Source organism: Pleurodeles waltl, chromosome 3_1, assembly GCF_031143425.1.
Source record: "Pleurodeles waltl isolate 20211129_DDA chromosome 3_1, aPleWal1.hap1.20221129, whole genome shotgun sequence".
Taxonomy (NCBI): Eukaryota; Metazoa; Chordata; class Amphibia; order Caudata; family Salamandridae; genus Pleurodeles; species Pleurodeles waltl.
Genome location: NC_090440.1, coordinates 1839271914 through 1839297504, shown reverse-complemented (window position 1 = coordinate 1839297504; position 25591 = coordinate 1839271914). Strand labels below are relative to the sequence as shown.

Sequence of the window (25591 nt, the reverse complement as noted above, 5' to 3'; positions counted from 1 at the left end):
GGGGGGCATGGCGGGGATGGGGGGCATGTTGGGCATGGCGGGGGGCATGGCGGGGGGCCTGGCGGGGATGGGGGGCATGTTGGGCATGGCGGGGGGCATGGCGGGGGGCCTGGCGGGGATGGGGGGCATGTTGGGCATGGCGGGGGGCCTGGCGGGGATGGGGGGCATGTTGGGCATGGCGGGGGGCATGGCGGGGGGCCTGGCGGGGATGGGGGGCATGTTGGGCATGGTGGGGGGCCTGGCGGGGATGGGGGGCATGTTGGGCATGGCGGGGGGCCTGCCGGGGATGGGGGGCATGTTGGGCATGGCGGGGGCATGGCGGGGATGGGGGGCATGTTGGGCATGGCGGGGGGCATGGCGGGGATGGGGGGCATGTTGGGCATGGCGGGGGGCATGGCGGGGGGCCTGGCGGGGATGGGGGGCATGTTGGGCATGGCGGGGGGCATGGCGGGGGGCCTGGCGGGGATGGGGGGCATGTTGGGCATGGCGGGGGGCATGGCGGGGATGGGGGGCATGTTGGGCATGGTGGGGGGCCTGGCGGGGATGGGGGGCATGTTGGGCATGGCGGGGGGCATGGCGGGGATGGGGGGCATGTTGGGCATGGCGGGGGGCATGGCGGGGATGGGGGGCATGTTGGGCATGGCGGGGGGCATGGCGGGGGGCCTGGCGGGGATGGGGGGCATGTTGGGCATGGCGGGGGCATGGCGGGGGGCCTGGCGGGGATGGGGGGCATGTTGGGCATGGCGGGGGGCATGGCGGGGATGGGGGGCATGTTGGGCATGGCGGGGGGCCTGGCGGGGATGGGGGGCATGTTGGGCATGGCGGGGGGCATGGCGGGGATGGGGGGCATGTTGGGCATGGCGGGGGGCCTGGCGGGGATGGGGGGCGTTGGGCCACTGGAAAGGAAAATGCTGAGAAACTTGAATGTGGTATTTCTCCCTCCCTGTACGTGTCACATAGGTCCGCGCCCATGAGAAGATCGGGATTTGGCGTGCCATCGCCAAGGAAGTCCGGGCCCTGGGGGTCCACCATCGACGGGGCACCCACTGCCGCAAGAGGTGGGAGGACATCCGCCGCGGGACCAAGAAGACCGCTGAGTCTCTGCTGGGGATGGCCTCCCAACGTAGGCGGGGTGCCTGCCGTCAACTGAGCCCCCTGATGTTCCGGATCCTGGCGGTGGCCTACCCTGAATTGGATGGGCGCGTGAGGGCAGCACAGCAGACACAAGGGGGTGAGTACAAGCATTATCTACTCTGTTGTCGCGCAGTGGAGGTGTCTGGGTGGGGGAGGAGGGCTGGGGGTCCCCCTAGGCCAGGGCGATATCTGTAGGCTGGGCACCCCCGTAAGCCCCTGTGTCCCCAGCCACCACCCTCAGTAGTTTGTCAGTACAGCCATCCCTGGGCCGTGTCATCCATGGGTGCAGTTGTCAACTCTAGGCGTGTAGGCCATGTTCCACGGAATGCGTAGCGTACCCCAAGTGCGCAACTTAGTGCAGGGGGCATCTGTGTCTGTCATGTCCGCTAACTGTACCGGAGATCCATGTACTCAATATCCCTTTATTTCTCTCTCCCCCCCCCTTTTTGTTTGTCTTTCTGTGCTTGTGTGCATCAGCATCATCAGGCGGAGGAGAAGTGGCATCGGGGCAGGAGGGAGCTGCATCTCACATGGCCCAGGAGGGCCATGCCACAGAGTCAGACTGGACCAGTGAGACGGAGGGCGAGGGGAGCTCCACGACGGGGACGACTGGAGCCTGCAGCGACACGGACACGTCCTCGGAAGGGGGCTCCCTTGCGGGGGTGGCACCATCCGTGCCCCCCGCCATTACAGGTACAGCCGCCACCCAGCGCACCATCTCCGCCCTCCCAGCAGCCCCTCCGCGTTCGCCCCGTGCCCGCTCTGCCAGGAAGCCGGGCATCTCCTTCGCCCCAGGCACCTCAGGCCCTGCCCCTGTTACCCCCGCTGCCCTCAGTGAGGAGGTCATTGACCTCCTCCGAACGCTCATTGTTGGGCAGACTACCCTTTTGAATGCCATCCAGGGGGTGGAGAGGGAGGTTCATCGCAGCAATGCGTACCTGGAGGGCATTCATTCGGGTCAGGCTGCCCATCAGCGATCGTTCCAGGCTCTGGCCTCAGCACTGACGGCAGCCATTGTCCCTGTCTCCTGCCTGCCTCTACTAACTCCCTCCTCCCAGTCTCCTGTTCCTCTGCCTGTCCCACCCACACCATCAGACCAGCCTGCACACACCTCAACACCCAAGAGAAGCTCATCCAAACATAAGCACCACAGATCACGCAGACATTCACACACGCAACATTCCGATGCAGACATGCCAACAGTCACTACCACCTCTGTGACCCCCACCTCCTCGTCTCCCTCCTCCCTCCCTGTGACGTCTACACTCACACCTCCATTCACCTCACCATCAGCCAGTGTTTCCATCACCAGCACACCCTCCACTCCAGTCCGCACACGTGCAGTCACCACCCCCACTGCCATTTACACGTCCCCTGTGTCCTCTCCCACTGTGTCTGTCACCCCCTCTTCCACACCACACAAACGCAGCCACCCACCCACCCAACAGCCATCCACCTCACGACAGCCTATCCCTCCTGCACCTGCACCCAAAGACAGCAAACGTGACTCACCTACAACCACATCCTCTCCCTCCACTCCCATTCCCACTGTACCTACCACTCTCCATTGTCCCAAGAAGCTCTTCCTCGCCACTACTAACTTCTTTCCTGACCCTGAGCCCCCCCCTCCTTCTCGTCGGGGTAAGAAGAGCACCTCAGCCACCACCAGCCCTGCAGCCCCCTTGACAAGGGTGCAGGGGTATTGGAGCCCGCCAGCCCGCATGTCTGGATCTTCGCCCAGCAGCAAGGGGACAGCCAGCCCACCCCCTGGGAAGAGGAGCAGAAGGCGGAAGGGGCGCCGCAGGAGCCCGCCTTCTACATCCCCCCCGGACACCACCCAGAGACAGTCACCAGCCACAGCTCCAAAGGGAGGAAAGGGCCACAGGCCGACGACTAAGGAGGGCAAGGGCAGCAAGTTGGAGAGGTCAGGCAGCAGGCCTGCTGCCCAGGAGGAGCCCACAACCCCCATAGCCGCTGCCCCGGGAGGAACCGGCACAGCTGCCCCGGGAGAGCCCACCACCCCCATAGCCGCTGCCCAGGGAGGACCCAGCCCAGCTGGCCAGGAGGGCCCCACCACCCACAGCCCAGGTGGGCAGTGAAGGAGCACCATCCCCGCTGCCCAGGAGGGCACCACCAGGCAATTAGCAGTTGGCCATAGACCGTCCGCCGTCTCAAGAACCGCTGAACTGGGCCCCGCCGTCTCAAGAACCGCTGAACTGGGCCCTTCAAGGCAAGAAGCGCTGAACTGGGCCCCGCCGTCTCAAGAACCGCTGAACTGGGCCCCGCCGTCTCAAGAACCGCTGAACTGGGCCCCGCCGTCTCAAGAACCGCTGAACTGGGCCCCGCCGTCTCAAGAACCGCTGAACTGGGCCCCGCCGTCTCAAGAACCGCTGAACTGGGCCCCGCCGTCTCAAGAACCACTGAACTGGGCCCCGCCGTCTCAAGAACCGCTGAACTGGGCCCCGCCGTCTCAAGAACCGCTGAACTGGGCCCTTCAAGGCAAGAACCGCTGAACTGGGCCCCGCCGTCTCAAGAACCGCTGAACTGGGCCCCGCCGTCTCAAGAACCGCTGAACTGGGCCCCGCCGTCTCAAGAACCGCTGAACTGGGCCCGCCGTCTCAAGAACCGCTGAACTGGGCCCCGCCGTCTCAAGAACCGCTGAACTGGGCCCCGCCGTCTCAAGAACCGCTGAACTGGGCCCCGCCGTCTCAAGAACCGCTGAACTGGGCCCCGCCCTCTCAAGAACCGCTGAACTGGGCCCCGCCGTCTCAAGAACCGCTGAACTGGGCCCTTCAAGGCAAGAACCGCTGAACTGGGCCCCGCCGTCTCAAGAACCGCTGAACTGGGCCCTTCAAGGCAAGAACCGCTGAACTGGGCCCCGCCGTCTCAAGAACCGCTGAACTGGGCCCCGCCGTCTCAAGAACCGCTGAACTGGGCCCCGCCGTCTCAAGAACCGCTGAACTGGGCCCCGCCGTCTCAAGAACCGCTGAACTGGGCCCCGCCGTCTCAAGAACCGCTGAACTGGGCCCTTCAAGGCAAGAACCGCTGAACTGGGCCCCGCCGTCTCAAGAACCGCTGAACTGGGCCCCGCCGTCTCAAGAACCGCTGAATTGGGCCCCGCCGTCTCAAGAACCGCTGAACTGGGCCCCGCCGTCTCAAGAACCGCTGAACTGGGCCCCGCCGTCTCAAGAACCGCTGAACTGGGCCCTTCAAGGCAAGAAGCGCTGAACTGGGCCCCGCCGTCTCAAGAACCGCTGAACTGGGCCCCGCCGTCTCAAGAACCGCTGACCCTTTGGCAGACGTGGCAGGGCAGGATCTATCTCGGGCAGGGCTGCAGGATGTCCTCTGGCCAACTTGCCTCCTCCAGTGGCAGTGGGGTCTGTTATGGACTGTATGGACTGTGGCTTTGCTCTCCCCAGGATGGCCCAGTGGGCAGGCCACCCACTGTATGGACTGTATGGACTGTGGCTTTGCTCGCCCCAGGATGGCCCAGTGGCCAGGCCACCCACTGTATGGACTGTATGGACTGTGGCTTTGCTCTCCCCAGGATGGCCCAGTGGGCAGGCCACCCACTGTATGGACTGTATGGACTGTGGCTTTGCTCTCCCCAGGATGGCCCAGTGGGCAGGCCACCCACTGTATGGACTGTATGGACTGTGGCTTTGCTCTCCCCAGGATGGCCCAGTGGCCAGGCCACCCACTGTATGGACTGTATGGACTGTGGCTTTGCTCTCCCCAGGATGGCCCAGTGGGCAGGCCACCCACTGTATGGACTGTATGGACTGTGGCTTTGCTCTCCCCAGGATGGCCCAGTGGGCAGGCCACCCACTGTATGGACTGTTTGGACTGTGGCTTTGCTCTCCCCAGGATGGGCCAGTGGTCATGGAGTCCCCTCGTGGATCTGGCGTCGTGTACTCAAGTGGCTGAGGTGCCCCCCCTTCCCTTCCCCCTGAGGTGCCTGTCCTATTTTCTTTCTGATGCCCCTGCAGTGTTCTCTCCGTGGAGTTCTTGTCGTGGGACTGGGCCTTGCCCCTTTGCACAGGACCCCTGTGATCCACGGACAGTGGTTGGACTACATTTAGTAGCTGTATATATTTTGTACATAGTTTATTTATTTATTGGGATTAATGGTGTACATATTTCAATATATCTGCCCGTTTATGATCTCTTCTTTTGGTCTTTGCATTATTTCGGAGGGGGGTGGTTTGTGGGTTGTGACAGTGATCTGTGGGAATGCATTGATGTGTGTGTTGTAGTGGGTGTGGGTGGGTGGGTGTGTGCCGGTAATCTTTTCCCTCCCCTGTGTCGTAGGTGCCGTACTCACCGATGTCTTCCGCGCCGCCGGGCGTGCTCCTGGTATATGAGGAGGAATAGGAGTGCGGGGATGACCTGCACCTCTGGCTCCATACTGCCGGAATCTCGCGTGGAGTGCGTAGAGGTGAGCGTTTTCCCGTTCGTAGTCTGTTTCCGCCGTGTTCTTATCGGCGGTGCTCCCGCCCCGGAAAAGGTGGCAGATTGGTGGGTCGTAATAGGGTGGGCGGTACTTTGTCTGCCGCCGGGCTGTTTGCGGGAACCGCCGTGCTGTTTGTTTGTACCGCTGTGGCGGTCGGAGTGTTAAGTTGGCGGGCTGTGTTGGCGGTTCCCGCCAGGGTCAGAATTGCATATTTTAGACCGCCGGCCTGTTGGCGGCTTGGCCGCCGCTTTATCACCGACCGCCAGGGTCAGAATGAGGGCCCATATGTTTTATTGAATTTATCATTTGTTTGTTTATATGTTGACTTATATATATTATATGTTATACACTGCCTTTTGGCTATCTTTATGTTGGAGTGAAATACAGTGAACTAAGAGCTTTGTAATTAAATTGCAGTCCCAATGGTTGATTTATAGTTTCATTAGTTGATATTAAGAATTATATTTGTCCCTACTATTTGACCACTTTTGAGTGTACACTGCTTCCTTATGATCAGGAGTAGTGCCCAAATCCTGGAAAAAACAATGTGGTTCCCCTTCTGAAAAAAAACAATGCAGACACAGCACTATTGGCCAATTTTCCAACATTTTTGGACAAATTGGTCAATATTCAGCTCTCTGAATTTATTGAAAGCTCTAATGTGCTACATTTTTCACAATCGAGCTTTAGAGCCCGCTGTAGCATTGAAACAGAACTGCTAGAGATCTCTGGGTTAAAAAGTGGAACCTGGACATTGGCTACAAAGTTGGATTGGTTCTACTGGATCTTTCAGCGGTGTTTGATACGGTCTCTCGCAAGATTCTATTACATCTTCTTTCTGCAATTGGTGGTTCTCCTCTTTTCTTGAGTCTAAGAGAGCAAGCTGTCTGGATGAGACCGTTCCACTTAAAGGTGAAACCCCTAAATTGTGGGGTTCTCAGGGTTCCATACTCAGTCCTGCCCTTTTTAAGATTTGTATGTCGCCCTTTGCTGTCTTGGTTGAGACTTATTGATCAAAATTATTTTTTATGCAGATGACACACTGTTGTTTTTATATGAAGGTAACTCGATGGAAGCTAAGATGGATTTCACAGCTTGTATGAAAGCAGGCCTAGGGCCAACAATCTCAAAAGTAAAGAAATTCTGCTCTTTGGTCCTGACCCTCTGTCTGACTGGACGAGCTGTTGGTCTGCAGACTACCCATTTCCTCCTCATCCGATGAATGCAGCCAGGAATTTGGAGGTGCTATTTCAGGTTGGTCTGACTATGAAGAGGCAGATTACCTCTGTGGTCAAGTCATGTTTCTGGATTTTAGGAAAAATTCCTGTTTTTCTTACCCTGGGATGCACAGAAAATTGTGGTTCAGTCTTTCATCTTGTCCCATCTGGATTATTCTAACACTCTTCATATTGGCTTTCCCAAATACTTGATACACCACCTTCAAGTGGTTCTGAATACCATGATTTGACTACTGTTCAAATCCTCAAAACGGTTGCCAGTGAAGCAGTTGCACTGACTTCTTGTTAATAACAGAATCATCTTTAAAGCTTTAACTATTGCCCGTCGTGCTCTACATGATACTGGTCCTAAGTACCTGAACAATAGGAGCCATGAGTTCTGTCCTCCAAGATCTTTGAGCTCCATAAATGCTCAACTCCTTGTTGTTCTGTCCCTTAAGAAAAAGAGGCAAGGGTGCTTTTGCTTCTCCTTTCAAGTAGCCTCAATTTGGAATCAGCTTCCATTCCAATTAAGAAACAGTAGGAATGAGACTGCCTTCAGGAAACTGTTGAAAACTCACTTATTTAGGGACTAAGGTTTCTCCATATTTGATTTGCTGTGGTTAGCACTGGAACACTCTTGAGTAGCTGTGCACTCTTGAAGTGACTTCATTCATTCATTCATTCATGTGGTTATACAGTAACAAAAAGTTTGATGCTTTGTAAAATAAAATGCAATTGCCTTTTAAATTGTATTGTATTTTTTAAATATTCTTAAATAATTTTATTGACTGTACTTGAATATTTATAAACTACACAATAAAATGCATTTAAGTCAATTAGATAACTGCTCTTCCAAAATTGTTTGTGACAGGGAAGCAGGAGTGACAGTCCGGCATTAAAGAATTGGTCTTCTTGCTTGCTCCTAATGTCACATAGCTACCAAAGGCATTCTATCTTCACTGCAGATATCTGGATCCATAAATCATGAGGATATCAGCACCATCCTAATGAGAGCGAACACAGCCACTAAAGTACTAGCCAACTACCATCCAGAGACTTACCAAATCCCAACAGAGTTCTACTTCGGAATGTTCTCTGCCAAATCTCAGGCACTACTCTAGAGTGCAGTTAAAAAATGAAAACCATCAAATCTAAAGACGTTAGTTAAATCCTACAAAAATAGAATCTCGTGTAGCTTGTCGAGGTGTAGCACCTTCTCAGCTTTGCTTTTCAATATTTGCTTGTGAGCCTCAAAATACACCATCTGCAGCTTCAATTGCTCTTTAGCTGCATAACTGAAAGCCAGGACAACATCACACAGAGCCTCAACCAACCATGTATACATGTCAAAAATTCTACTGGAATGCACTCTCAGAACCGCCCCACCACTGCCATAAAAAGCAAACCGTGAAGAAAATATTTGACTCAGATTGCTGCCATCATGAGGAACAATCTCCAACTGCCCATACTAAGGAAGAGCCACCAACCACAGACATAGACAAGGCTTACCAAACTGCTATGGATGGCAAAGGTGGACCACTGAAATATTATCCGCAGGAGCAATCCAGCAGAAGTGGATTGTCAAGCTCCAACATGCTCAAAATCAAAGAGTGGAACTGTACACCAGTATGAAAAAATACTAAACTGTGTTGTAAGAGGAGAGTGACTCAAATCAAAAGCCTTAGCCAAATCAAATTAGCAGCAGGGCAAATGCTTTAAAAATTTAAAAATAGTGGGCACTCCGCAACCAATACAATATACTGCAAATAGGTCTCATAGTATTCTCACCAGGACCTCTTCACGACCCTACTGGAGACCAGTGACAGCTAATAACCCAGGATACTAAAAGAAGACCTCTCACAGATGCATCAGGGGTGACGGGAGACAAGTTTATGCCGACTGTTTCCCTTCACGTACAAGGTGTGCTACTTTAAAGTGCAGGTATGGTGTATGGAATGAGGGGCCCCTTCTTTTCTCTGGCATCTACAGCTGCCCCAGCCTGGTGGTATGCCCTCTAATGCTGGCACAACTGGATACTGCTTCCCTGTGCAGTTATTGTACATTTGCTTTACTAGAGTCTAAGGATTTATGTGTGCAAAGCTTAAAAGGTGCATATTAAAAAATTATACTACATCATGATCCTTAACGACAATGTGTATCACTGCACAAGTTAAAAAGACATGCTAATTAGCACATGTTTACATTTTAAAAGGAATAATACGTACTTTCACCCTGTGCTGTATTCCAGATTCAGTGGAGCTATGAGGATTCAAAGACCCAAGAAATCTAACATAAATATTTCCTCATGGTGTAGTCAAAGGCTGTGAAAAGGTCAGCGAGTCCTCTTGCTCACACTCCCTGCCGCTACTAGTATTCTTCTATGCAGGGCATGTGGGAACAGAAAGGTAAAGAGTAGACTCCTGTTTATTGCCCTTTGCGACAGGAACAGAAAAAAGCTGTGAACATAAGATGTCAATGTACTATCATTATGGTCCTCGCATGCTCCCTGAGTTAGGCCGTTTTGGTCTCAGTTATTGGGCCCAGTCACACAAATCGCGTACTGTTTTTATTGGGATAAAGTTGGAAACACTGGATGGTAGGAATTGTCTGAATACTCACATACTGACCTTTTCTGGGCATTCTGGAAGACAAAATATTGTAGGATCCACACAACCCACACCATCCTGACTCTACATATTTCCTGGCTGTCCACATTTCAGAAGTTTGGAGGGTCCCTGGTTGCAGACTGACCACAGCCGGAATAAGGCAGACATTTATCATAGTAAATGAAAGAAAATTAGGATTCAACCCCTCTCTGCTGACCCATATGTCAAAACTAGGGCCGAAACAATCCTAATTTCTGCTTGCTTGCCATGGAGTTGGGAATTACTTAGGGCCCAAGGGGGAAGAAAGACTGTTGGGTGTGGGCATGCAACCAGATGTCAGCACTGGCCAATCCCAACCCCATTCTTTCAACAAAAACAATATGTGTATCCCTGGCATCCAGTGGGTTGTATGCCTCCAGTCTTACTGCTGGGGGCAAAAAGACAGTTGGGGCTTTATGGGTCAGGGTCTGGCCTGATGAAGACCTACTCCAATCAGATTTTTTTAAATAGTATACCTGATTCTAGTGTGCTTTCTGCCACCCTTGATGGGGCAACTCCCAATTTGCTTCTGGGACAGCAGAAAGACTGTTGGAGTCTTTAGGGATGAGGGTAAAACCTGATGCCTGGACAGGCTTCACACCATCCCATTCTTTAAAAAAAGTATATAATAACTCCTGGTGTCTAGTGAGCTTTTTATCCATTGCCCCCATGGAAGCAAATTATGGGTAAACCATTCCACCACCCCCCAATAAGGCAGAATTTCTGCAGGGCCCTTTCACATTTGGGGTTACTCCTGATTCCTGAGGGACCAACCCATGTCTTTTTTTTTTTTTATCTTCTCTAATTTTATAGTAGGCATTCTGCAGTCCCGGGTGGCAAATTGTTTGTACCCCCACCCCACTCAGCCCCCCGGATGCTTAAAAGACTGTTGTGGTTGCTAACAGTGGAGGTCAGCCCTGATGCCTGAGCACAGCTCCCACCTGTGGGCAACCCACTGTTGTACACAGCCAATATCTCTGCTCAGCGGAAGAGTTAGGTGAATATGAACAAATAAACACTAGAAATTTGGTGAAAAAAACTAAGTTTAAAGTGATGTGACGATTCGGTATGGAAAGTAGATCTTACCTTACATTAAAAAGAACTCAGAAATTCACTGAAAAAACTAAGATTTAAGTGACGTTATAGTTAGGTGTATTAGCTTATGTTAGAAAAATCTACAAATTCATTGAAAGTACACAAAGGTTAAAGTGAGGTTAAAGTTAGGTGTTGAATAACACAAAAACTAAAGTTTAAAAAAAACACTGAAATTCAACAGTTCTAGTTCATGTCAGGGCCAAAAATCCACCCCAACGGAACTCCAGGTCTCTGCGGAAGTGAAGGAAGTCCACCTATGCCCCCTGAGACAAGTTCTCAAATGAGTCTTTGTATGTATCGGAGTCGAGGACTTTTCCCAAAGGGAAGGTAGGATGGGACGAGAGAGAGAAGAGAAAGAACTCCAAAAGCTTCTTCCAGAACTAGACCTAGTCTCAGGTTAGTACGGAATGTATTATTGGCTTTCCTGGTCTTTTCTGCGTGTGAGGTGAGGTGAGCAATCTCTGGAAGGAACTACTACTGGGATCACTCCTAAGAAACAGCAGAGTTACAGTAATCAGTGTGTGAATATAGTCAACCTGTTACATTCATTTGGTATCTCATGCCTGACTTTCTAGTGTTCTTAGTCTGTGAGCTGAAGGACAAACAAGAGCTGTGGGCAAAAGACTGACCTAGCTGCTGTGTATTGCCTAGAATAGAGGGTTAGAACAATTGTTAGATGTCACTGGGATTTGTCCTTTCTCTACCCAAAAATGTAATGCCCATATATCTCCTTTCCCCTGGAGAACTTGAATCAATATATCTTTCCAGAATGTTCCACCAAACTCTTATGTGCTCATCTTAAAAAGAACAAAATTGTCAAGCACAAGTCTCTTATGCACACTGTTAGTTGCCTTCACTATCCTTATTTGTCTTTGCTTCTGCGTGGTTGCATCACTGTGCCCTTATCTCACCACTTTCCAATGCACTGTTAGTTGTCCTTCACTAACCTTATTGTTTGTTGCGCAGTTGCACCACCGCACCCTTGTCTTACTGCAATGTACTAAAATCGCCATTAAGTAACTCATGTCTTTCTGGTCTTTATAGGGACTGGAAGCACAGCTCTCTGGATGCAGCGTCCGGAGAAGCAGAGCAGCTCCCCAGAAATGCAGGTAAGTTCTTGCTTGTAGTCGGGTGGTTCACGTGTGCACAAGCTTCTCTCTCTCGAAGGGTGAAAGCCAAGCAGGACTTCAGGGCCTGGGCACATTATTTATAGGACCATGTTGAAGATAGCTGCCTCTTGTGAACCTTCACAATGGTTTGGGAGGGTGTGTCTCTCCTTGAAGGTTCACTTGGAGGCCTTTCTAAATAGTGGGAATGGTGTGGTAGGCCCCAGGGGAAAACAGGAGGTCAATGCATTTAACTGTGTGCCCTAAGGTGCTCAGGATTCCTTGCTCAAGGCTAAAAGGAGCCCATTGTAAACCTGCGGTTTGTGTATTTTCGCAGTTTGCACCATGCAAAATGCTTCCTACATCTGGCCCTTAGACTTTAGGCAAGTTAAACTGGTGGACACTATGGATTACGTCCTCAGGCCTGCTACTGAAAAGTGAGTATGAATATACATATACAGTAAAATAAAGACAGTAGGCACAGGCGTAGAATCCAGTTCATTTGGGTTATTCTGGACTGGAAAGCCACAAATGATTCTACGAGATAGAAGCTGATACATTGATTAATGTCAGTGACCTGAATAATAAATGTAAAGCCAAGGCTATTGAGGAATAGATAAAAGGCTTCTCCCTAGATATAGTTGTATTGCATGAGACACACTATAAACAAGATAAATGCTTGTTGGGAATTGAAGTAGGTGTACTGTGATGGAATGTAGTGGACAGATTTTGAGAAAAATATTATGCAGGTTAATCCTTAGATTTGTTGGGAACTGTAGTTATTGTGTTCTTGATGTCTAGATGATGATCTTTTTAACTTGATGAATGTGCAAGTTTTTATATGTAAATATGTATGGCATAAAATTCCAAGAGAGGTACCTGAAGTTGAATTTATTCAACTGTTGAAAGTGGCTGCTAAGGTGAGGTGTGCTGGGGGTACTATCAGTCACAGCAAGATATAGATGTAACATTTCTCTTGTATGGTTGTATTAATTGAACTTGGTGGAGGTTCATTCCATGAAGCAGTAGAATGAGTGTGCTGAGCATGGCTACTCCTGCAGGCCGAGTATCTACTGTTGTGTGAAAGTAGGTAGTCTTCCTGCTGTTGTAGAGACTTCTGTTTAGGCGAAGCAAACAAATGAAGAAGTGAAAAGTGGTTCAGAAAGTTCTGGCAGTATTAGGGCATTGTGGGATTTTGGTGCTGCACATGGATTAGTTGGTGAACACCATATCCATTCATTGATGGGGGTGACCTTTGACAGAGACGCACTGTTATTGGTAGGCAGGTTGTGGACACACTAGTATAGAGGGAGTGCGATATTGGGACAGAGAGTGATTGTGAACATGCCAGTATGTGAAATCCTTTTTTCTCAAAAAGAGAAAGATGTGAATAAGGAAGAAAAGTTTCTGCCAGAAAGCACATCAGCTATGGAAGTGGTGGCACAGAAAGGGGTAGACATGTGTATATGGCTTAACCAATGTCACAAATACACATCCAAAGATGGAGAACTACAGTTCCTACTAAGCCATATTCCTAGCAATGAAAACTTGAGGTGAAGGATGTACGACTTGACACACCAGCCTAGCCCACAGTTTGAAGCTTTGAATCTCTGTGAGCAGGTGGCAAGTAAAAAGAAGATGAAGGCATTTGAATAAAAAATCTGCACTAGGCCTTATTCATGGATAAGTGCACAGGATGAAAAAGTGGAGGGAGGAAGTGATCAAAACCATCTGAGGTTATCCTTTAGTAGGTAGTGAAGAGATAACAAAGGAGAAGCTTGGGGAGAAGGAGAAATCAAAAAGTGAGAAAGAAGTAGAGGGTGAAAAAGAGGACACCTTCATACATGAGCTCCTTAGCATAAGACCACCCCCATATAACACAGAGGCCACACCAATTGCTACAATCCAGAAGCAACCAAGACTAGGATGTACACTGAAACCGCTACAGAAGCTTGCACACCAAATTATTTAAAAAACACCATTTTAGCCCCTGTTCAGGCTTCGACAGGTGCACCACCTTTGCTGGTGCCTCAACTGAACTTCTCTCACACCCGAGACAATTGCTAGCTCTCCACTAACTTAGACCATTTCAAGTGTTCCCCAAGATCCCATAAAAAGGCCCAGAGAAATGATAAGTTTAAGAAAATGGGTGTACTATATGGTAAGGTTGCGGCCCTATCATTCAGTGCGTTCACATTTGTCTTCTTCTACCCTTTGATAGCTATGGCACAGAGCAGCTTAACTTAGCTGAAGAACAATGTGTAAAGCATTTAACTTCTCCAAGCAATAAAATAAGAAAGTCACCAAACAAGAAAGATGCACAAGGACAATTTATAAAAATAGAGCATATTTTTGTGAATGTTTAGAGTCCTTGATAACTAAAATCCACCAGATGGCAGCACAGAAAGGGGTAGACATGTGTATATGGCTTAGCCAATGTCATGAATACTCATTCAAAGATGGAGAACTACAGTTCCTACTGAGTAGGACTTTCCATATTCCTAGAAATGCACAAGAACAATTTATACCAATAGAGCATATTTTTATAAATGTTTAGAGTCCTTGATAACTAAAATCCACCACATGGCGGCAAAGAAAGGGGTAGACATGTGTATATGGCCAGAGGGTTCCAGCAATATGAATTTATAAAGCATTCAAAAACTTTAACATCAAATTCAAACAAGCATTGGCAAGTCAAATCTTTGCAAACTTTTGAAAACTTGGTAGAAGTTTGAAACACTGAGTTTGTCAACTCCAGCCCAGGTTTAGTGACTAAATCCAACAGGATAGGGTCTAGGAGTCTTAAACAAATCTTTGGACAGTTACCTGGCCACCAGAGCATTTTTAAAACAAGTTCCAAACATTACAGGTCAACCGCCATTGACCTATATGGAGCGGTCCTGATGCTGAGGGGTGCAGGCTTTAGATGCTCAAAGGATGCTCCAGATGCTGTGCAATCCACAGGGGTGAAGTTCGGTCGAGTGCTTAGTCCACAGGTGAGTGGTGGCGACTCCAGCTATGGATATCGGGGTCCCACAAAGTCCTCTAAGCAGGGATCAAAGGGCTTCAGATGTAGACCTTTTGTTATTGAAACACAGTGGTCACGGTGCAAAAATTTGGTGGGGTCTTGTGTCCCTTGGGGTGGGCAAATCTGGTCACAACTAACACCCAAAGGTCCAGCAGATTCGGGTGAAACATCTGGCTGTTCCCAAATTGTCCGAAGTGCCCGGCATCCGGTAGCAGCAAAACAGCTGCAGTGGCTACCAGGAACGGTGTTTGGACTCTTCTAGCTTTAATGTCCCCAGTGCCTTTCTGGGGGGCCAGCCAACTGATCCTTGGAGTCTCTGCTTTGGATTAGGGCTCTGAATCAACTTTTCCCCGAGCTAGGCCTGAAGAAGAGGGTTCAAACTCCGCTACCCTGAAGTGCAGCAGGTGCAGTCGCTCCAACATCCCAGCCTCTCTTTGTGCACTTCCAATGGGTGCAAAGTGGTTTTCTTCTCATCCTTAGTCCAAATCCAGTGACTACTGAAGTCTTGGGATGAGGGGTGCCCATTATATCCCAGTAAAGTGCCCCAAGGGACAACGCAGTCAGTAGCCAATGGGCCAGTAGTTACCCTCCTATCTGGTGACACAGTTCCGGTGTTGTGGCATCTGGCTATCCCAGAGTGCATCTTGTACACCACAGCCAACATGGCTGAAGTCTTCCTTAAAAGAGAGGATCTTGGTAACCCACTTCTGGGGGTGTGGCTACCATGAGCAGCACGCCAATGGAATACTGGTTCCTGAAACCGGGTTTCCCTTCCTTGGCCCTGGCTCTACTCTGTCTAGGGGAAACAAAAGGTTTTCTGCAGGGGAGTGTTGTCACAGCAGCCCTTCAAAGGCAGCATCACCCCTTGATGCCTGCCTTTTGAGCTAACACCCTTTGCAGCAGCTAATAGTCCAAAAAGGGGCAAAACTTTGGGGGAAACCTGCAAAAAGCTTGTTTTCCTACAGTAAGCCCTCTGCAAGTAGAGGTTTTGACCAGTTCTATAGTGGGAAGTAAGATGATTACTGCAGCTCGACCAGTTTATCCCATCAAACACAGGACACACTCCACAAAGACTTAGGGCCTTATTTAGATCCTGGCAGAATCGGTTTTGCTGTTGGTTTTCTGTCAGATAATCTGTCCGCTGACTTGGTGGTCTGCCAGCTTTATTTAGATGTTGGCAGGCCAGTAGACAAAATCCATCAGCAAACCACCGTCACCATCAGAATTTACACCCTCGTTGATGGCGCCATAAGCAAAAGCGGCTGGTGGTGGGACCACAGCCAGTTTTACCACCTGGCCACACACGATGTGCCTTCCGGCCGATATAACTGTGGCAGCTAAACCTCCACATCTGAGTTGGAGGATTAGAAGGGATATAAGCCTGAAAATTGCCCTTTTTACTTCTTTTCATGTTCCTTGCCACCATGGACCTGATAGCACGAGTCCTGCCATTACTCCTGATATAGTACCATGACAAAAATCAAGCCCATGGGCGCCAGAACCATTGGTAAGTGACTGTTTTACCTGTTACTATCTGAATTGTCTGTGTACATTTGCTCTGGATTTGGGCATGTTTAGAAAAATAATTGCAAGCAATAGTACAATGATGTGCAATGTATGTGTGTGTAATGTAGTACTTTAAGCAACATAAAGAAACACACTTCTATACATTATTAACATTTAGCAATTTGGTACTAACTGCCTTCATGCTAATGGACACCTACACAAAAAATCACAGTAATTCCTAATTTGAAATGTGTCCATACAGGTGTGTTTAATAATTTTCCCTAAACTATCATATCAGATAAATTAGTTGTGCACATTATTGTCACTACATAAATCCAGTACAATGTAGTAATTGCACTACACAGTGCAACAAGTGGGTTTACATGAAATGTACATCCAATTTTGCCTCTAAATTTTAAACATGTCATAGATGTATTAATGTCACATATCCCCTTGGCTAGTGCAATTTTGTATATCATTAGATTTTATTTAACTAAAATGCTTTCATGTGTAGTGCATATATGTTTATCATTAACACTTATTCATTTTAAATAAACACACCTGCATTCACAAGTTACAAAAATATGAGCATGTGCAATTTTGGTGTAAGTGTCCATCATCACGATGAATGCTTCCACCAAAATTAACATGTCCATTACAAATGCTCATCACTTATATATGCACTATACGATTATGATAAAAATAAAACCTGTTTTCTTCACTGTCATAAATGAGATTTGTAGAGCATGGCTAATCACCCATAGGGTCTCAAGGTGCTTTTTGTGGGCATGATGCTCAGTCGAACAGCCAGATCTTGAGGTCCTTCCTGAACTGCTTCAGTGATGCGGTCTGCCTGAGCTTGAGAGGTGGCGTGTTCCATGTCCGGGATACTAGGTAGGAGAAAGATTTTCCTCCTGCTGTGCTTTTCTGAATATTGTTGGGTACGTAGAAGGTGAGGGGGTGGCTGAGGTATGCAGGTCCTATGTTGTGAAGTGCCTTGTAGGTGTGGATCAGGAGTTTGTATGTGATGCGCTTGTTGACTGGGAGCCAGTATAAGTCTCTGAGGTGGGAGGAGATGTGGCTGTGTCGGGATGTCCAGGATGAGTCTGGCTGCTGTATTTTGGATTCTTTATAGTCTTGATTAAAGTGTGCTGGTGGTGCCGGCATAGAGTGTGTTGCCATAGTCCAGTTTGCTAGTGACGAGTGCGTGGGTGACTGTCTTGCTTGTGTCGCAGGAAATCCACTTGAAAATATTCAGCAGGCGTCGGAGGGTGTGGAAGCATGATGAAGAGATGGCGCTGACTTGGTGTGTCATGGATAGAGAGGAGTCCAGGATGATGCCCAGGTTGTGTGCGTGGTCCATGGGGGTGGGGGCATTTCCCAGTGTGGTGGGCCCCCAGGAATCATTCCAGGTGGAAGGGGTGGAGCCGATTACGAGGATCTCTGTCTTGTTCGAGTTGAGTTTGAGGCTGCTGGCTTCCATCCAGCCAGCGACTGCTCTCATCCTGTTGTGGAAATTTCTCTTGCCCTTTGCAGAGTCCTCAGACAGGAAGAGGATCAGTTGGGTATCTTCGGCATAGGAGACTATGTTTAGACCGTGTTGTTTATTGATCTTGGCAAGGGGGGCCATATAGATGTTGAAAAGTGTTGGGCTGAGTGAAGATCCTTGGGGCACTCCGCAGCATGTGTCTTTGGGTTCTGACGTGAACATTGTTAGTCTGACACTCTGTGTTCCTCCGGTGAGGAAGGACCTGATCCAATCCAGTGCTTTATCTCAGGTGCCGGCATTGTGTAGCCTGTCGCAGAGGGTGGATGGGAGACGGTGTCAAACGCAGAGGAGTGGTCGAGGAGAATGAGTGCGGCTGTGCTTCCGTGGTCAAGTATGATGTGTATGTCATCAGTGGATGCTAGGAGTGCAGTTCATTGCTGTGGTTGCTCTGAATCCGGATTGGGATGGGTCTAGGATTTGGTGTGTCTCGAAGAATTCGGTGAGTTGCTGGTTGATGGACTTCTCAGTTACCTTGGCTGGGAAAGGGAACAGAGAGATGGGTCTGCATTTATTCAGCTCCCTTGGGTCGGCAGTGGGTTTCTTGAGTAGTGGGTTGATCTCGGTGTGCTTCAAGTCTGAAGGGAAGGTGGTGGCCTCGAAGGATCATTGATAGTTCGGCAGAGCTATAGAGCTATGGTGACGCTGACCAGGTTGAACATATGATGAGGGCACATATCCGAGGGTTCCCCCCAAAAGGGTTGAGTTCATCCATCTTTGGGTGCCCTCTTTGGTGATGGGGGTCCAGGAGTTAAGGATCTGGTGAGGTGCTAGGTCCGTGGTGGTGAGCGATGCTGTCAGGGTTTGGTTCCTGAAGCCTTCGTAAATGTCCTGAATTTTTCGGTGAAAGAAGGTGGCAAGGGCATTGTAGAGGTTTTGGGAGGAAGGGATGGATGAGCTGTCTGTCCCGGGGTTCGTGAACTCTTTGACGATGGTGAAGAGCTCTGTGCTGTTGTGAGTGCTGGTGTTGAGGCATGCTTGAAAGGCAGCTTTTTTGGCAGCTCTGATGTTCTGGTGGTGCGCGGTGACTTCATTCTTGTAGACTGTGCGGTCTTCGGTTGATTTGCTGATCCTCTATTTCCATTCCAGTCATCTGCAGGAGCGCTTGGATTCCTGTAGGTCTGCTGTAAACCATTTAGGTGTTTTGCTCTGTCGATTTCCTTCTGTTTTGCTTAAGGGGGCTACATTGTCGGCACATTCTGATAACCAGCGATATAGTTTGCATGCGCCTTCATTTGCGTCTGCTGCATCCAGTGGAAGTGAGTGGTTGAGAGCGTTGAGTTGTGCTTCTGTAAATTTGCCCCAGTGTCTGCCAAGTGGATGGGGGGGTGTAGTGGTGTGCGGTGTTCTTTGTGTAGGTAAAGTGGACGCGCTTGTGGTCAGTCCAATGGTGTCCAGAGGTGTGAGAGATGGTGATGTCCCCTGCTGAGAAAACAGGGTTGAGAATGTGTCCGTCTCTGTGGATGGGGATGTTAATGAGTTGTTTGAGGCCAAGAATTGTGAGGTTGTCCAGGAGGTTTGTAGTGTTGGGGTCATTGTGGGTATCAAGGTGGAAGTTGAGGTCACCGAGTAGGATGTAGTCAGAGGACGGGGTGAGTGCTTGGGGGGCGAAGAGGTCGGTGATGTCTTTGCAGAACTGGGGTCGGGGTCCAGGTGGCCTGTAGATGATGGTGCCATGGAGGGAGGTGTTGGGGTTGGTCTGAATCTGAAAGTGGAGGTGTTCGTGGGTTGACTGAGACTGTGGCTCATTGGTGGTTGTCAGGCGGAGGATGTTCTTGTAGACTATAGCAATGCCTCCTCCATGCCAGTTGGCTCTGTCCTTGTGGATGATTATGAAGTTGTCCGGGATGGCCGTGGCGATATCTGTGGCAGCAGTGGGGGTGTTCCATATCTCTGTGAAGAAGGTGACATCCGGGGCTGTTTAGCCAAGGAGGTGCTAGACTTCTATTGTGTGCTTGATGAGGGAGTGTGTGTTGAGGAGTATGCACTTGAGGTGGTCGTTCGTGCTTGGTGCTGGAGCATGCACAGCAAGAAAAAGGTCCATGAGTGTTCCTTGGGTCGGCTAAGTGGCAGGCTGAGGATCTTCCCGGGTTGAGGGTCCGTAGAGTGCAGGTGTCGAACCGGCGGATGGGGCAAGAACCAGGGTCAGTGGCACTCGGCACAGTCCAGGCGTGGACGGGCACAGACAGGCTTGCATTTGGCGCACCAGCACGTACACAGCAGCCACCATTAAGAAGGGGAGGGAGGCGGGGGTCTGGTCAGCTAGGAGATGGGAGGGCGGGAAAAGTGATTCACGGGGGACAGGTGTAGGGCTGCAGGGGCAGCAGCGGTGCAGGGGAAAACATGGGACAGAGAAGGGAGAGAAAAAGAGACAAGAGGGAGAAAAAAGGAATAAAAGACAGACAGAGAATATAGAAGTAAAGGACAGAAGTAGAGGCAGAGTAAAGAGAGACAGAAGATACTTACTTGGAGATGGCCACTAGGCCACCAGGGATGAGGTGCAGGAGACAGCCTGTGGGTGGAGGTGGGCCTAGAACTGAGAGTCAAGCAGGCTCTCAGTTCACTTGAGGCAGAGGCAGCAGCAGCAGCAACAGGTAGAGCTGCACAGGGGAGGGCAACAGACGCTGACCAGGCATCAACAACATTGACATCAATCAATAACTTTTATTCAATAAATAATGTCTGGACAAAATTTGTGAAATTAAACATTTATATTCTCAAATGAGATAATTTGTGTGTTTTGTCCAAAAACGTGCCTCCTAATTTCACTGCCAAGAGACAACCTCCTCAGTAAGGTGCATGTAGTAGGCAGACCAGGAACCTTAGTGATGTTTCTTCGGAGAGGTGGGTTTGGCTTTCTTTCAGGTTAGGGACAAGTAATCAGTAAAGGTGGGTGGAGGAAAAAGGGTAGAAGAGGTGGGAGAAGATAGTGTTTACAAGGTAGAGGGGGTGGAGTAGGTGTTGTGTGCGTCCATTGGTCAAGTGCATGCAGGTCTGGTATATTTGGTACATGTTTAGGTGTGTCTGTCTTGGAAGGTATATAGGCGGTCATTCTGACCGCGGCGGTCGCCGCCCGCCAAGCGGTTCCCGCTGAAAGACCGCTCCGCGGTGAAAAGACCGCGGCGGCCATTCCGGCTTTCCCGCTGGGCCGGCGGGCGACCGCCAGAAGACCGCCGGCCGGCCCAGCGGGACAGCCCCTTCAACAATGAAGCCGGCTCGGAATGGAGCCGGCGGAGTTGAAGGGGTGCGACGGGTGCAGTGGCACCCGTCGCGATTTTCACTGTCTGCACAGCAGACAGTGAAAATCTTTGTGCGGCCCTGTTAGGGGGCCCCTGCACTGGCCATGCCAGTGGCATGGGCAGTACAGGGGCCCCCAGGGGCCCCACGTCACCCATTCCCGCCATCCTGGTTCTGGCGGTGGACACCGCCAGAAACAGGCTGGCGGGAAGGCGGTCGGAATCCCCATGGCGGTGCTGCAAGCAGCGCCGCCATGGCGGGTTCCCTGGGCCAGCGGGAAACTGGCGGGAAACCGCCGGCTCCCCTTTTCCGACCGCGGCTTTACCGCCGCGGTCAGAATCGCCCAGGAAGCACCGCCAGCCTGTTGGCGGTGCTTCCGCCGCACTCCGCCATGGCGGTCATGGACCGCCAAGGTCAGAATGACCCCCATAGTGTTCAGGTGAGTGTATGCGTTTGTGTTTGGTGGGTGTTGGAGTGTGTGTGCTTTTCTGTGAGTATGTATGTTTGGATGAGTGTGTTCTTGAGGTGGTTTGTGTGGTTGTGGTGCATGTCTGTATGTGTTATGGATGCATGTGAGTCTGGACTATGTTTGGATGTTTGTGGTTTTGGAGGTGTACTGTATTCAGGAGATGGTGAGCTTGTGTGTCTGGTGGATGTTGTGTGTGTAGGTGTGTGTGTGTGTGTGACTGTGTGTGTTTGGATGAGTCTTATGTGGAGGTGGATATTGTGGGCTGTGATACTTGTGGGTGTGCTGGTGTTTGTGGGTGTGGTGCTGGTTGGTGTTGTTGTGGTGGGGGTTGCATGTGTCTGTGGTGTTGGGTGTTGTGGTTGTGAGTGTGGTTGTGTCTGGTGGTGGGTATTGTTGTTGTGGGTATAGTGGTTGTGTCTATGGTGGTGGGCAATGTGGTTGTGGATGTGGCAGTTGTGGGTGTGGTTGTTGTGGTGTCTGTGGGTGTAGTGTCAGTAGTGTGTGTCTGTTGGATGGGTGTATGTTTGTGTTCCTTGGTGTGTTTGTGTTTATTTGTGGGTATGCTGCTTTTTTCAGTTGGAGTGGGTGTAAGCAAGAAAGTCAGCATGCTTGGGATTGGGGTGTGAGGTGGGTTTTGGGATGAGGAAGGGACAGGAGTTGGGACACAAGGTGGGGCCAGTTGGGGGGCTGCAGTCAGTGCAGTGGCTATCTTTGCAAGTGATCTCTGCATATCAGACATTGAACTATGAATAGTATCGATGAATGCCACAGTCTGTTGCATTTGGGAACTAAGCCCCTGGATGCCATTCACAATCACTCTCTGGCTTACAGAGATGCTGAGGAAGAGGCCAATAGCCTCTTCACTGAGGGGCTTGTCTTCTATGGAGGCCTCCAAAGAAGATGTATAGCTGGTTGCCTCCTAGCCAGTCCTCTCACCCTTCATGCTACTGTGTCCTTTGGTGTCTGATGTTTCTGCACCGGACACACAGTGGCCAGCTGCTTCCCTGCCTTCATGGCCAATGTCTCCTTCCCCTGCTGCTGCATATGCTGAAAGGACACATACACCATTTTTATCAGATTTGTGCAAATCAAAATGGTCACAAGGTTATCTAACAACACGTTTCCTAATTAACAATTTTCACCTGCTCAAAAGCTATAAAAGTTAGGTATACTTTATCATTACCCCATGCATGTAGGGAACATATTATGGACCCATTTGGTCACAGTTCAGGAAATTACCATCATTAGTCCCATTACATTTTAGATCATTACATTTAAACACTTCAAATTCCTCATGGAAGTGATTAACACCTCAAAACGCTACAGATTGGTTGTTTTGAATAATGAACTCATGTCACAGAAATAAATATCTAGCAAAACAAACTTTGTAACGGACATTGTCCAGCTGCAAAAGTCCCTTTCAACAACTCTTGTTCTCCAACATTGATTCATCATCTGGACATCACAAAAGACACAGAAATGTTGTTTGGGTATGAGTTGCTCTGTCGCCAATGTGTAAACATTCCTGTCTGTTTCAATTAATACAGTTTGCCTACGAATTTCATGTTTGTTGAAACAGACTGGCTTACATGCACATTTGTGAAGGAGCAAGACTCTATGCCAATCTGCTACTGTCAACATGAACTGACTTGAATTTTGCAGTGAAAACATGACTATAGAATGTTTTTGATAGGAAATGTTGTCATTTTACTCATGTTCCTAATCATTTAGGACCTGATGCTCAATATTGTTTGGTCATTATACCAACTCACCAGTGTGAAGTCAGAAACATCCACTGTGTCATAAGCACATTGTATGCCATGTCACCTGTAATAGGGCCAATATTACCTCTTCACATTTGTGATGGAGCATCACACCTAGCAAAATCTGCAATTGGGACCTGTGTTTTACAACTGTCCCTCATAACATAGACACAATGCAGGTACCTCTGTTTTCTTAGGCAGGTATGTGTCTGCTCAAAATATTCCTTGGGTTGTCATAAGGAATCTAGTGGCAACCATTTACACAATACAATACACAAAACACATCATCATATACCTTGTGCAAAACGTACACCTTCCAGAAATCCTCTTGTCCATTAGATGTGTTCTAACTTTTATGCTGTTGCCATAAATCATTGCTGTAACAAAAAATAGTTAACTGGCAATAAGAACTCAAAAAACTAACCTACCTCCTTGATGCTGCTGTTGGGCTCTCAACTGCTCATCAATATCCCGTTAGGCTACCACAAGTATGCAGGCCACTGGGGTGGTCAGTGTGCGGCAAGCACACTTCCCACATTGGGGGGACCGGCCGAGCTGGTCTTCGGATGACTTATGGTTCCAGTGTTGTAGGTTCTTCTACCTTTTTCGGTAATGTATGCTGTGCCACTTATAGACCTCACCAAAGGTCCGCACCTTCTTGGTGACAGCCTTCCATATCGCCTTTTTCTGATGGGTATTGACCTGTATGGATATAAAAAGGAAATACAAATATGGGAGGTTTTGTTTGTATTGCTGTGACACAACTTTTTAAAGTATCTCACAGGTATTTCAAAAAAGACTGTACAGATTATTTACCAAATATATATAATAATATATTTTCCTAGGAAATACTAATTTGTAGTACACTAATGAGTACCTTCATCCCTTTTAATGTCCTCATTTTACAAATCCAAGCCACAAATATCATCTGGGCCAGGTGTCTGAAACATTTCCAGTAGTGAGAGCAACTTCTGATCAGTACAAATCATTGTGAGCTACTGAAGGCTAAACAACCTGTACATTGTTAACACACCCCAACACACAGCTTTATTGGCTTAATGCCTAATATTTCTAAAGTCAGATACAATGGTTAGAACCTCATGCTATGACTATGGGCAGTATGGAAGGGCTGCCATGTTGTCAGTGAGTGCACGGTTTTTGGTGATGTATGAACAACTGTGTGCAAGAATGGAACATATTTGTATGGGTGATTGACAGCCTGTGTCATATATACTTTCAGCCCAGGACATACCTTTCCCCATTTGTGGCACCATTAGATGGCTAATACATACAGATACTCATTTATGAGAAATGGGATAAAATCAAAGTGCAAAAAAAATATTCTGACATGTCCATAACTTGAAAGTTTTTACTTACACTTTACATTTCTATCATTTCTAAATATGGCTAAATTGTTTTGCTTATACTTATGATCCAGGGTCTACTGGCAACTGGAAGTAATGGGCATTTTGTTTGTAAGTTGAAATCTTGATTTGTGAGTAAATTGATGTGAAAAGTCACCTCATTCATTCAGATGACTTTTCATTTCAAGTTACAGACATTTAAAAACATTGTTAAACATCATTATGTTCCCAGGCAAATTACTGAGTTTACTACACTCCAATCACAACACTTCACCCAGGGACTATGTAGGAAGGCCTCTTTTGACATGGTCACCTCCTGCCCCCATGTTTTGCCTGGTTTCTGATGCAATTTCAACTGAAAGTGCACTGGATCCCTGCTAAACAGGTCCACAGTGCCAGATCTCTTTCCCCAAAACTGCACAGTCATTTTTCCCAATTGGCAAACCTTTAACTACCACTATAAGTCCCTTGTAAATGGTACCCCTGGTCACTAGGGCATGGAGTACTGAAGGAAGGCCCCTGAGGGATGCAGCACGAATTGTGCCACCCTGAAGTGTCCCCTTACTAAGTGCACACAGTGCTGCTTTCACAGGATGTGTGGCTTGTTGCAGAACTAAAATGAAAACACAACATGGCACACAGCCTGTGTGCCCTGTCCCCTTTACACTGCAAGCAATATATGCAAGTCACCCCTCTAGCAGGCCACCCAGTCCTAAAGGCACGGTGTATTACAGTACATGTGAGGGCATACCTGCATGAGCAGATATGCCCCCGTTATGTCTTTGTCGATTCTCAGACATAGTAAGTGAACAGTGAAGCCATTTTAGGTACATGTGCTGGACACTGGTCATTACAAGTTCCCCAGCTACATGATGGCTTCACTGACAATAGGGATGTTTGGTATCAAACATCTCATATTAATAAACCCTCACTGTATCCAGTGATAGATTTATTAATACGTGTACTCAGAGGGCACCTAAGAGGTGCCTCCTGAAAACCTACCAACTCCTAGCGTGGGCACTGAC

At 49.0% G+C, this 25591-nt stretch overlaps 1 long non-coding RNA gene across 1 annotated transcript in view; it reads right to left on the bottom strand.

The window, feature by feature from the left end:
- The window catches only part of LOC138283429 (uncharacterized), a 225540-nt gene that overhangs the window by 111844 nt on the left and 88105 nt on the right, over positions 1-25591 (bottom strand). Inside the window, exon 2 of the long non-coding RNA XR_011201256.1 lies at positions 23631-23904. This is a non-coding gene — a long non-coding RNA (uncharacterized lncRNA). The remainder of the gene's footprint in view (positions 1-23630; positions 23905-25591) is intronic.